A 14200-nucleotide genomic window follows, 5' to 3' on the forward strand; every position below is an offset into this window, starting at 1 on the left:
TACCAAAATATACCATCAATATACTAAAATATGCCAATTTACCAAAATATACCTTCAAAAGATACTATCAATACACCAAAATATATACCACAAATATGTCATAGGCTATATTTAATGCTGAATCATTTATGAAAGTTATTCAAGCAGTTATTTGCACTTTTTATTTCATTACTCATAAATAAATATTTACATACCTATACTTCTGTTTTCCTCCATTTTTTAAGGATATTTTTCCCAAATTCTATATTGTAACAATTACATTTCCCAGTTTGTACTCAAGATAAATTTAAAATCAAACCCACATGAAAACTCATGATCTCTGTAATACAGTTTTAATCAGGACGACTTCAGAAATAGTGTTATCACATCTGTTGCCCCCATGAACCACCAACAGGATTTAAACAAAACCTGTTATTGGGTGGAAATCTGATTTTCTTTCAATCCATGCAATGAAACAATGACATTAAAAAATTGATACTTAAATCTGACTAAATTAAATTCAATCAAATTTTAACCTCTATGATTGATAGGGCTGTCACAACATATCGGAAAACAGGTATATCGCAATACACGGGTAAATGGTATGGTACCACAATCCAGAGATGACATATTGCTGCATTGCAATATTCTTTTAAAAACTTGTTTTTATGTATCTCAGTCTGTTTGGTGTTTTAACTTTGCAAATTACTACAAATTCCAACAGATATGCCAATAAGCATAGAACAGGCTTTTAATAGTGGTGGGAATTAGTTCAAATTATGTAATCGATCGTTGGTTTCTGACAACAACTTATCATAAAATCGAGCACATCTTTCCTATGACAATATATCGGGATACGTATCGCAATATATTCATTCTGTATTGCAATGTGACACCCCTAATGAGTGAACATCTCTATTTGGGTTTTTTCCGTCATTTTCAACTTAATAATTTTTTGATCTGAATTTGTTATGCAATATTTGACGTAATTAGGGCAACTGCTTTCACAGCAGTTCACTTAATGATTTTAAAAATATAACAAGGATGCTTGAGGTAAATTCTTTTAAATTAATTCATTCCAGATTTTCAAACTGCATAAAACTGCCAAGTAACATGATCTGTTTTTACTGTAAAATGGACAAAAAACAATCAACTGCTTTATTTACAGAAAATTCTATTTGTGAGTAGGGTAAGGACTCGGGTAAATAAAATTATTGAATTTATCAAAATTAATAAACATGTTCATGCACTGTGCTCATATATATATTAATTTCCATAAATGAATAATTAATATTTTTATTTCATTTACTTTGCAACAAAATGATAATTAATATGATTCAGGTTATTGATATATTATTATATATTAATTTATACAATATTTGTATTTTTGTGAGTGGATTATCCACTGTCATGTTGATCAGAAATAAATAATCTGCCGCTGAGATATGCAATCAATATAAGCGATAGCTTATTACCAAATATTTCATAGCCATGGCACAATTGTATTATGATGTTACCTTGCCTAGATAAATGTTTTTCTAATTAGATTGTGACACCACTTTTATCAACTGTAATGTGATGTTAATTGAACTAATCATTTCTCTTAAAAAAAAAGATAGAAAAAGGTATACGAAGCTTATAGCGTTAAAAATCTAGCCCACCTTACTGTGACAGCCAGTGTACAGCACCATTTGCTGTCTTGCTTACGCCAACATACCGTATCAATGTCAAAATATTTATTAAGATTTCTTTAACTCACTCACCTCTGGAGACACATCTGAACTTTTCCAATTCAAAAGTTGGAATAATTCATTATGAATTTTCAAGGGTAAACGAGTTAAACTGTATGTCCTATAAATCAACAAAATTCACCGATCAAAAAGGATACTGAATCAGCGTAAATGAGAAATAACAGCAGAATTGTACGAATTTTAAATGATCAAATACACAGTATTTTTGATGTTGTAATTCATGTCTGATCCATTAAGTATACTTTTAGAATTTACAAAGGCAGTAGTTTAGTACAACACTCACGACTAGAAGCTCAATAATCAATATAGCTTAGCAAAGAGGTTTTAAATTCAATTTTCAAATGATATTAGTGTTTTCCAGGTTATTATCGGTTATTATTGCTATAATTCAATCATTATGAATGCTTTACAAAATTTGAAACTCAAAAAAATGTTAAATTTTATTCTCAACACGACACAACGTCATGCATGAAAGACCATTATGATACCAGAACTGAATTGTTCAAAGTTTTGTCACCTTATAGATGGTAATATCAATATTAAACACACATAAACTTATTGTTAAATTGTCAACCTACAGGACTCTTATAAGTTCATGTATCTGTTTAACAAATATTGGAGTTTTCAAAAATATTGACAATGAAAGCTTTGCATCTAAAGATCTAACAAGTTTCTGAAAGAAATAACAAAAGATGTTTATCAATTTAATATAAGCTACAAAAACATGTTCCAAATATATATTTTCAATTTTGTCTTCCTGTTGACTTTTTGACATCAAGTATTTGATAGCAAAGTAACACTCATTTTATGGGCCAGACTTGCATTGCTAATGAAGCAATGATTCTCTGAGGCACATATTTAGATTACAAATGCAATTATTGTTTTCTTGCTCATGGAATTTCGCAATTTAATGTAAAATTTGTCCTTTGATCATCGAAAAAACAAATTAAAATTATTGCCACTTAATCCTTTCACAAGGTAGATCTTTGGTTTCAATACGTTAGGGAAATCAGGCCTGAATAGGTAATCTTTAATGAATTGCTGGCGAGGAATCCACCCCATAAATGGTAGGTTTATATGCCATATTTATCCTGCAATAAGCCCATGCCTGGTAATAGGCCCACCCATATATATTGCAATTCAGTAGCCAAATATAGCCAACAAATGCTAGGGTAAATATTGTACAGTAAAAAATATTAGCATGATCACGGAGTGGGAAAAAGTATATGGTGGAAGGGAGAGGGCAAGCGGTGGAGAGGTTGATGGGGGCTGGGCGGGGGTCACACACTTGCCAACTCTCACGATTTTGGACCCTAAAATTGAGCATTTTCAACCAGTGAATTTGCTAAACAATTTCATCCGAAACACAGCTCAAAAGATGCCATTTAAAAGTGATGTTTTTTCCCTAGGGTGTACATACACACATTTTATTGATGTATATATATAATTCTGAGTACACATAATCTCCCCACAGAAATTTCAAAAAGTTGGTGAAATGGGGGGGGGTCTTCTAATTCAAAAATGTTTTAAGCAAGAAAATTGCATTTTTTTAAAATTTTGATGGTGGTTTACTGATCAGTGCACAGTCTTTAAAACCTACATAAGATGGAAGTATCCATTATATTTCAAGCATTTCAAGGTTCATTACATACCAATGTATTTAGAAGTACATCCATTGATCTGTAGAACCTTATCAATTATTTACGAAACTTCACTTTACTGTCGGTATAACCTACATAAATTAGATATACACTGTTTACCGATCAGCTGGATGAATAACGATTACGGGTAAAGCTATGCAAGATTGAAGCATTAATGTTTATCATCTTTAATAACGGATCGGCTGTTGTCATTATAATAGGTCCCTTTTTCTCCAATTTGTCAAGATGAATATGCCCTATTTGTGAAAAATACAGGTCTACATGAAAGTTGATTTACACAATTTCATTTTTTCTTCTATTTATAAGCCTTATCATGATAATTTTTCTTCTATTTATAAGCCTTATCTTAACCAAGAATTGTTAATACCTCTGCAAATAAAAAAAATATTCACATCATCATCAGTTGATAACTATGGTGTTTTATTTTCAATAATTATCAAACTACAAACAGAAATAAAAAGTTACTACTGGAAGGGCACCTGTTAACTCGTTAAAAACAGTGTGTTACGGCCGGATATCATTCTAAAAAAACTATAATTAGATGTTCATCTGATGGTAAAAATTAAAAACACAAACATTATACACCAACGCATACATAGAGCTGCTCTGTACCGACACATTATCCCCTATTACGATACTTCACCTGTTGAAGATCCCTGTTGGCTTAGTCCAATGTAATTGTCTGGGTCCTATGGCACAATGTTCCATTGGTAGGGTAGCTAATTTTATAGTATTATCCTTTCAGCCTGATCTAGGCTTGGTAGTATCACTCAAACATCCAGCCATTATACGGCATTTCCCTACTAGCTTAACAGCTCCAAGTCTCCTTAATTCCGTTTTCTAGATCCTTTCCTAGCTAGTATTAGATGTAAATCAATACATGTTTCTGAGTCACGCCAACAGGGAGGAACAAAACTGGGGACATTCCCATCCGAATGAATCCAACGATAGTCTATATTCACTTGATGTTTGGCAAATAAAAACGTACGGATATAATTTCGAAATTACAACCAATCGAACTGGCAAAATAGGTTGTGATGACACATGATCGCGCGCTAAGTGACAGCGTTTCAGCATCGGACAATGACACGAGCGGTAGAAAGTTGCCGATATGCTCTAGGCCTTATATCATGAATGTTTACATTTTCATCCCCCTGTCAGAAAGAAAAACCTATTCGTTACAGCTTAGTTGTTATCATTTATGCATTGCATGTGTTCTATATTTAACTCCATAGACTCCCACAGTTCGAGACAGATCGGGTTTCCGAGCGAGCACATGATTTCGGTAAGAAGCCGAGCAGCAGCAGCAACTGAAATGTCAATTCCACGAGAACGAACACATGCGCATGTTTCCGGTTTTGACAGCCGCTGAACGTGTCAAGGGAGGTAACTCGGTTGCTGCTTCACACGCTGGTAGTTACATGTAAATCACTAGTCTACAAATATATGTGATCAGGGACGTATTGCATTTATTTTTTATTTTTATACATATCTCACGTAACATAGAACTTACAATAGACATTAGCATTTATGTTATTTTATTTATAAAAACTAACGTTAGACAAATCTCCACAAATTCAACGCTAACAGTTAGCTCTAGAACAATCACAGAGCATATCATTTAACCCTTTCTATTATATAGTCTAGTTTGTTCGTTGTTTGTGGTAGATCCGGTGACAATATTTACATAAAATCAACATCAGATAGCCTACTTAAACACACAAAAAATATTTCGTTGAGCGGGATGCTCGTTTGGCCGGTTTAGCGAGATAAGCCAGTATATACGTCTCTGGTCTGACGTAGGCTAATCCGGATTAACGAGATTCGCGCCCAGCATAGAAAGGATTAAAGAAGATCCATACTTTTTTGCGTGTGTTTTTTTTTTATTTTAAGATTCATAAAAGAAACTTGTGTCTGACTAAGTTTGCAGTAACGGGATTCATGGCCGTCTTATTCCGAATTAACGAAATTTACATCCGTCTCAGTTTGGATTTTTTTATATATAAATATGGCATACATGATATACTTTATAACGTTTTACAAATAAGATGTTTCCTTTATTATTTGAAGAATTTAAGACCACAATCTTTAATACTGTTGATTGGAGACAGTTTCTCCCCTGTAATGATAATAAGATATAATTAAGATCAATAAATACCGTACATAGATTTTAATAGGCCAAAATGAGGATTTTACAACCCTTTGACAATCAGGTCTAAATATTAAAAAAATAAAAAATAAAAAAAACATATTTCAAAAGTTACGACGATTAGATTTTGATTTTTTCTTTAAAACTATATTTCTGAGCTTAGTTTAGCCAGTGTTCATCTCATTTATATTCAAATTGTTTACTGTGCTGGAATTCAGAAACATTAGACGGAGGACTGTTCCATAAATCAGTAGTTCTCTGTGTAAATGATTTTTTTTCTAATGTTTAATCTTGAATGCGATTTGTAAATTTTAAAGTTGTGTCCACGTGTAGATGAACTTTCCCTGATATTCATTATGTCGGTTTAGTTTGGTTTGGTTTAATATTGTTTAACGTCCTATCAACAGCTATGGTCATTTAAGGACGGCCTCCCGTATGTGTGTGTGTTTTGGGAGGCTGCGACATGCGTGTTTGTCTCCTTGTGGTTGGTTGGTTGGTTGGTTGATGGGTTTATAGACCAATTTTCATGAGCGAAGCCCGTGTTCTGTCGTCTTGAGGGGGTAAGACTCCAGCTTACCGGGCCCTCGGTGATTCAAAATAACCTTGCCCGTCCAGGTCACGCCCTAAGGTCGGTCAGCTCCTTAGATGCGGATAGGCTGTTGCAGTTACATACAGCACGTATACGGGAACACGTAAAACACGTCCTTTAAACAGCTTCACTGCCCTCCTATGGTCTCCTTGTGATAGCGCGGCCGACTTTATAGTGCTGCACTAGTACCTCACTAAAATATACTGCCGAAGACTCCCAGCAAGACATCCCACCCGGTCACGTTAAACTGACAACGGGCGATTATGTCGGATAGGCCTACTTCATAGTCATATTTCCCATCCATGTTACGTTATATATTTTGTTTTCCTTTCTTTGATAGAAAATGTATAAATGTTGCCAAACGATAGAATTTCCCTCCTGTCTGAGGATTTGCCTTAGTGCAATAGCCTCAGTTCCATGTTATATTTTAGATTGCTCTGGCGCAGAGATTTCAGTTATGCGCAACATGGCTTACACTGCACTTGACCAAGCCTGTCAGGAAATTCAAATTGACACTTTCCTCGACTGTTCTGATGCCGTGCGAGATATGTATGGAGACGACGATGTGCTAGTAATGGCTTTATTACGAGAATCGCTCAGAAACCCTTTCTCTTACTTTTCTTTGTCACACTACGATAGGTTTTGAACCGACGGCTGTCTATACTGGAGAGTTACGGCAGTAAGTTCTAGTGTATAAGCATGTGTTGTTTAAAGTATCTAACATGCTTTGTTTGTCATTATCTCATATGATTACAATCAATAAATCTTAACCCTATAGTCAATGCCCATTAAATAATGTTTTATACTTATTTTTCTATGTATTTTTTTTCACACAACTCATCATGTTTGGAACGAAGATATAAGTGAAATGATTCATTCAAACATATTTCATTGACCTGAATAGTCAAAGGGATTAGGCACAAGTTCAAGTTCTTACAACTTACTAGGCCTTCTCTTGTATACATTATTGATCGGTTTAGTCCAAAGTATCAGAGGTACCTTTTTTTCATGTTATTGCATGTTCTTGGACAATCAACACCAGAAAGCAAAGATGAAAACAAAAGCACAAGTCACCTAGCGAGATTCACGACTGACGTTATCCCAATCAGCGAGATTTGCGTCTTGCATATATGTTGTTGGGATTAACGAAAATCCATGTGACCTGCTGAACAGACACGTGTGTGAAGAACGTTTATTGATTTTATTTATCTTCTTAAAGAATAGCTTGTATTTGTCAAAAGAATATTCTTTGTTAAGAGTGCTATTCATGCTGATTTCATGTAAGTATCGAACTTACCAGGAAACATTGTCACGCTGGTGAGACGAGTTAAACACGTGCGGTGTAGTAACAGATATGATTCGACTAAAACATCACGTCAGCAGTATTTTTGCTATTGATAGCTCCTATTTTTTGCGTGCTTTCATAAAATATTTCTTACGATATAGCGTGAAAAATGAAAGTCGGGAAGTTTCAGAGCATGCAACCAACAACACATCACACGGTTATTGCTGTTCGATAGAGATCTTTGGTACCGGACGAAACAACATGAAACTTACAGTACCAATCAACACTGCTTCCTTCCTGGTGTTAATACACTTGCATTTGATTCAGATAGTAATACATGTAGTAGTTCATTTAAAACAAGATCAAATAGTGGATCATTATTCTCCCGACCCCACGGAATTTGGAACTTCAAATATGTCTGTATGACACTCTTTACATCACAATGTATTTATATCATAACGCAGAACAGAGACTATAATCGAGGGGTAGTATAATTCTGCAGATTTCATGGTTATGACACTGGAGGTGTTAATTTATGATTAAGTTATCACCGCTGAAAGCAAAGAATTCATTTTAACCGCAAGATACATTACAGAAAATTGACACCACACAAATTATTAAATAAGATTTTAGCCTATTTACATCTTTCTGACAACTTCCAGATTTTAAAAACAATTAACCGAATGTTGTAATAAGCATGTATGTCGTATGACAGCTTCTACATGTATTTGGCAATAGACGAAGAAACTGACGAAATCAGGACAAAAATCACCAATTAACAAAAGTCTAAACAAATACACGCGTTACATTGCAACTACTGCATGGTTGGACTTCAGATTATGCAAACGTATATAGTATTATTCAAGTTTGTAAGAAAGTATCAAGATATGTAAGAAGAAAAAATATTATGTTTCACCTCTTAATTGTCCCGCTCGACAACTTTAAGCCGCAAGATATATTACCATATCGCACGTTCATTACGCTAGGTATTTACTATCTGTTTTGTAGCAGACGATCTCTTAGAAATGGAACCGGGATGTTAATGCATCTTTGCCAGTTAAAATGTCGTTTGATTGAATAATGTAGAAATTTTATATAGCAGAAATAATGTTTAAATGTAAATATAACAAAACAAATAGAAAAAATATGGACAACAATTTCAAAAAGACGCTTTATCGTTCAAAACAGGATCCATGAATCTCGTTACTGAGACTACGATAGACATCTAGCAATCTAAGCCGTTCCTTTGAAAAATTCAGGATGTTAACAGATGTGAACCCCGTTACTTCGAAACAAGACATGTTTATACATCATTCCGCTGCAGACGTGGGCCTTGCTGATCCGGGATCCGGACAAAGACAGACGCGGAAACCCGCTATTCTGGATAACGGCAGATCTTTGGCTCGGCGAGGTTCACTTCGGCACTGAGAAGTGAACCTCGCCGAGCCAAAGATCTGCACTGAGACGTGGACCTCGCTAATCGAGACTACGATCGACCCTTTAAAATTAACCTCGCGATTCCGGGGAACGACAGACGTGAATCTCTCTAATCCGGACACCGACAGACCTGATACCGGGGTAACGTAATTCTATCTTCATCTGATATCACAAATTGTATGTGGGGTCGGTTCTGTCTGATTGCTTGTCTGATAATTCCTTATGGTCTGGTCAAGTGCTACTGGTCAAAATGTGTGACAATGTTACCTTTTTGCTCATTGATGTCCCATTTCGACGTTCCAGATATTTTCCGCTCCTTTCCAGTATTTTCGATTCCTGCTCCTTCATTTGTTGCTGTTCTCTAGGCCTTTTTTTAAAGTAGCGTCACCCGATATCCTGTTCCATACCTACCTATGCAGGATAACAAAACAGCATTCGACCCAATTTCATTGTGTTTCGAGCTTCTTTTCCTTGGATTAGTGATGTCACTGGGAACTGCTGTTTTGCTGATTTACGATAGAGACCGACATTTGTTAAGTTTTGTCGTACTCTAAGCTTTGTTAAGTTTTGTGGTACTCTAAGCTTTGTTAAGTTTTGTGGTACTCTAAGCTTTGTTAAGTTTTGTGGTACTCTAAGCTTTGTTAAGTTTTGTCGTACTCTAAGCTTTGTTAAGTTTTGTCGTACTCTAAGCTTTGTTAAGTTTTGTCATACTCAAAGCTTTGTTAAGTTTTGTGGTACTCCAAGCTTTGTTAAGTTTTGTGGTACTCTAAGCTTTGTTAAGTTTTGTCATACTCTAAGCTTTGTCGTACTCTAAGCTTTATTAAGTTTTGTCATACTCTGAGCTTTGTTAAGTTTTGTCGTACTCTAAGCTTTGTTAAGTTTTGTCGTACTCTAAGCCATGAGCGATCTACCGCCATGGTAATGACTTCTGCTTGGCAGATCTAGAACAGACGAGTCATTAAGTCCATACATGGTACACTGTCAGTTTCTGTATTACTGCCAGGGTCAATATGTGCGCACGTCAGATACTTTTTTTACCATAATCTAGGTTAATTGTCGTCCCCTTAATTTTGTCATAACCTTGACATGACCTAGTTTATCTAGATAATTACCATTGACCTATTTGATCTAGATTAATGACCATCATGACCTTGGCTATCAATTCATGACCTTGACTTTATTGACCTAGGTTAATTCATGGCATGACCTTGGGTATGACATAGACCGTATTAATGAGTTTATTGCTGTAACCTTGGTAATGACCCTGACCTTGCATATCAATGATAATTGTTAACAAAACGTTGACATTACTGAAATATGCCAATTAATCAACAACAACCGTTTATGTTAATTTCTATCCAAAATACTTTAAGATTGACCTTACTAACTAGGCTAATTGATATAATATTCTTTGTAACAACATTAACCTCAGATCAAAGATTATTGTTAAAACTATGATCTTGATTATGAAACTGACCTTACAAACTAAGGTTCCTTGTTATCATCTTAATTAATGTTGAGCTTACTGGGTTTTTTTTTTTAGAATTTGTATTTAGCCTCGCATATTCCAAACAATAAACATTAGCACTGTAGTACTATTCTTGCCACAAAAACGATAATGTAGACTGAAAATTGTCAGGTGAAGATTTGAACACATTAAACCTTTCACCACTGTAGACCATAATGGACTCCATATCAATGCACTGTAGAGTTTACTAAAGTTACAAAGGGGTGAAAGGGTTAAACCTGGGTCGTTTTCGTTTAAACAATTAAACCAGTAGGACCACAGTTGTTTGTTTATTAAATAAGGTCTGACCGAGTAATCTGATGCTGCTTTCAGGCGAGCCTTGACAAAGCCTTACAAGGCCTGCATACACATTTGCAGGTCGGCCAGGATTGATACCCGATTTTGTTACATTTATAAACGGACAAACCGGTTGTTCGCATAAACGAACAGGCCCCTGGTAACAGGGAATGCAGTACAAAGTTTATATTTGGACAAATTTGATAAACCTAAACCCATGCAAGTTACAGGTAAAATATCATTACTCTAGGCCTTATGGTTTGTTAAAAGTCAGCTTGAAAATTTGACACATGTATATGACTCCGACTACAAATTTGACACATGTATATGACTCCGACTACTGTGTCCTTATGTGTGTATCAAGTTATTTTTTTAACAAAGTTGATAGCCCTTCATCCTTGCAAGCTGAAAGACAAATATATCATTACCCTATGTATCATGGTTTGTTAAACATATTGTTTGAAGATTTTGAAGCATATGACCCCTCTGACCTTGAAATTAGGTCAAATTGAATTTATTTGAACAAATTTGATGGCTCTCCACTAAAAAAAAAAAGGTACATGCATAGTATCAAGACTGTATACCATGCATAGGGATTGAAACAAGTATAGTGTTGAAAGATGTTCACTTTCCTAACCAAGGTATTCGATCTCTGTGACCTTGCAAATGGTTTGTTACTTATATGAATACAAACTGATAGTTCTTGATTTAAGCAAGCTACCAAACTGGTAGTCAAAAACCAATACTCATGACTTTATTTATCTTTAGACATTAAGTACCTTTAGTCACTTTTAATCTTAAACACAGGATTAGCCCACAGAAACTTTAATCTATATGAGCTAAGATTGAAAGGCATTTTCCATATTTAAAAAACATACAGCAATTTCATTTTTTTAAAACCATTCTCAACACCGTAAAGCACGATTCAATTATCCATGACAGCTTAAATATTGACTGAAAAAATACATGCATGATGTTTTTTGGTGCTTGTTTCGAGAATCAATAAATCAAGTGTTACTGCTTCGATGTATATTTACCCGTTGTACACCATTTACTCTCAAACAATCCAAGCCATTGATCACAATTTAAAACTGTATGTGCTGCTAAGTGCAGCCATATTTTACATGTAACTTGAGAAATCAAAATGAAAATTTATTACAATTTTCCTAAAAAGCCTGAATATACCATAAATACTTAAGTGTGAGATATGTTTTAAACGTTTTAAGATGTAGCCTCTTGAGATATGGCATCCTGTTCCAATCCTACAGCACTAAAAACACTAAAGTTCTATTGTCGTATGGGCTATGTCAGCAGTACAAATCATCGTCAAGGCACGACAGTCCAGGAAGTTACATAAACCATCATTAAATAGTTCTTTAAATGTTGTCAGTTTTTCTCAGTTTTACTGCAGCTTGAACCAGATTTAAATACCAAGCTTCATTATAAACCATCTGAAAATTTAGTAGCTCCTATGATTTACAATATGTGGAATTTCGATTTTTATAATTATTGATCTATTACCCTCTGCAATATTGGTATGAATTTATATATTTCTTTGTTTCCAGGATTTTAATTACCGCCGATACTGTAAAACGGGAAACTTTTGCTCAGTCAAATTTTCACCCTTTGCCATTGAAATCTATAATCACCAAGTGTTAATTTTGTCCCTGGCATATATAAACTATGTGTACAATATAATTTTCTCATATTCGTTGTCATGATAGCCCTCATTACAGAGTGTGAAAAAGACAAAAGTTAAATTGTGGCAAACATTTCCTGGTATACAGTTACCCCAGCTCCAGTGTAAACCCTTGTAATCAAATACATAAGAGGTTTGCCTGGACATACGTACATTAAAGTGTGCGGTAAATCGTATATATTGTTTCATTAAATTGTTAACATAAACAAAAACGGTGTTAAAATGAGTTCTGTATTTTCACTAGCAAATGTGTAAACTGTGAAACCATACTTTGGTAGTTTTGTTTGCTGATATACACACATATAATGGGTATCCATTTCAGTTCAGGGTACATGGGATTCTGGGAGAGAACTTGGGACTGTGTATTCTGCCAAGGACCAGAATAAATAGGAGCACCACCACTCAGGGACCCTTTTATTTTGCCATCAAAATGAAATGTCACAATTTGTTCAGAGGAGCACCTTATATTTCATTTTACATATGATTAAGTGAAAGCAGTTCAATACTCATATATGTAAGTTATACCTAGTACAACAGATAAGGTTTAACAATGTAGATGTGGGTGAATTGTGGTGTTATCACATGTGTGGCCTGGGTTGCTCATAGGTTGGCTAGCTTTAACCCGAGGTTGGTGAACAATCCAACTTGTTGCCTATAAGAAATATGGGCTTTCCTAGATTGGGTCCAATACCTATGTCCTCAAAGGGCAAATAATAATTCATTTACACAATACTGTATCATTTTGAGCTATGAGGGATCCCTTAAACCATCTAAATTACTGGTAGGTCACAATTCCTCTGATTTTCACTTGTTCTCAAAGAGAGGGATTTTAAAGATTTTTTTTTTTTTTTTCCAATATTTGGCCTCATCCCGGCCCCGGAAGTACATACACTCTTTAAATTATCCCTTTTACCAGATAAGGTTAAAATAGCTTACAATTAAACTTGTACTGAAAGAATAATCTTTTCAAGATTTACACCTTCTTTTCCTACTGGGGCCCACATATATGCCCCAATACCACACCCCTTGTTTTTGCACCACAGAGTCCCATTGGTCCAGTGATCTTTTAAACAGAATTTGGCAATAATATGTTTTCCTGCAAGGTAGCACTCTTTAAAAGACTTAAATTTATTGTGCCGAACCTCTCTGCATTCATCTAAAGTTGAGTTCTCTTTGGCCAAGGATACTCCATATCAATTTTGTCAAAATCTATTCAGTCATTCTGGAATAGTACAAATGAACATTTGACAGATGAACAACAGAGGATCCCGATGAGCCAATAAGGATGTAAAACTTCAAACATGATATCTATACCACCTATGATTGCCTACAGACCAGGGTAGGATCATATAATGACTATACGGGTGTGGTGTAAAGGTAAACAAGGCATCGTAAATGATAAAGATCCCCTTGTCAGTACAACAGTCTGTTAGAGAGAAACCTGTCAACTGTAACTAGATACACATCACTCTAATGTCTCTATCAACATCATTCCCTGATCATGGATTTCACTTTTTTTAAAACTGATATTTCAGTTTTCTTAAGGAGGGTTTAGAAAGTAGCTAAATTGAAAGTAGAGTGTGCCTTTGCCCTTGGTTAAAACACTCTGAAACATGAATTTGTATTCTTATTATTGTTGCTAGAGTGATCACAAATATTTGCTATAGGTTGTAACAGTGACCTTGACCTAGACATCTGAAACAAGGAACGCCTTAGAGACATCTTAAACACAAATCACACACATAATGCGTAAGGCAGCATATACTCTTTACCGTTTGGTACTTACGGGTTAACAAACTAGCAGTTCTGTAGGGGTAAAGAATAAGACTATCCAAAAAACACAGAC

General features: G+C 35.0%; 1 protein-coding gene across 1 annotated transcript in view; it reads right to left on the reverse strand.

Annotated features, from left to right (window-relative positions):
* The window catches only part of LOC110455085 (tubby-related protein 4-like), a 154670-nt gene extending 149930 nt beyond the window's left edge, over positions 1-4740 (reverse strand). The window contains exon 1 of the mRNA XM_021505024.1: positions 4035-4740. The gene's annotated coding sequence lies outside the window, so the exon portion shown is untranslated. The remainder of the gene's footprint in view (positions 1-4034) is intronic.
* Positions 4741-14200: the final 9460 nt, after the last annotated feature.

The sequence above is a fragment of the Mizuhopecten yessoensis genome, unplaced genomic scaffold (assembly GCF_002113885.1).
Source record: "Mizuhopecten yessoensis strain PY_sf001 unplaced genomic scaffold, ASM211388v2 scaffold8131, whole genome shotgun sequence".
Taxonomy (NCBI): domain Eukaryota; kingdom Metazoa; phylum Mollusca; class Bivalvia; order Pectinida; family Pectinidae; genus Mizuhopecten; species Mizuhopecten yessoensis.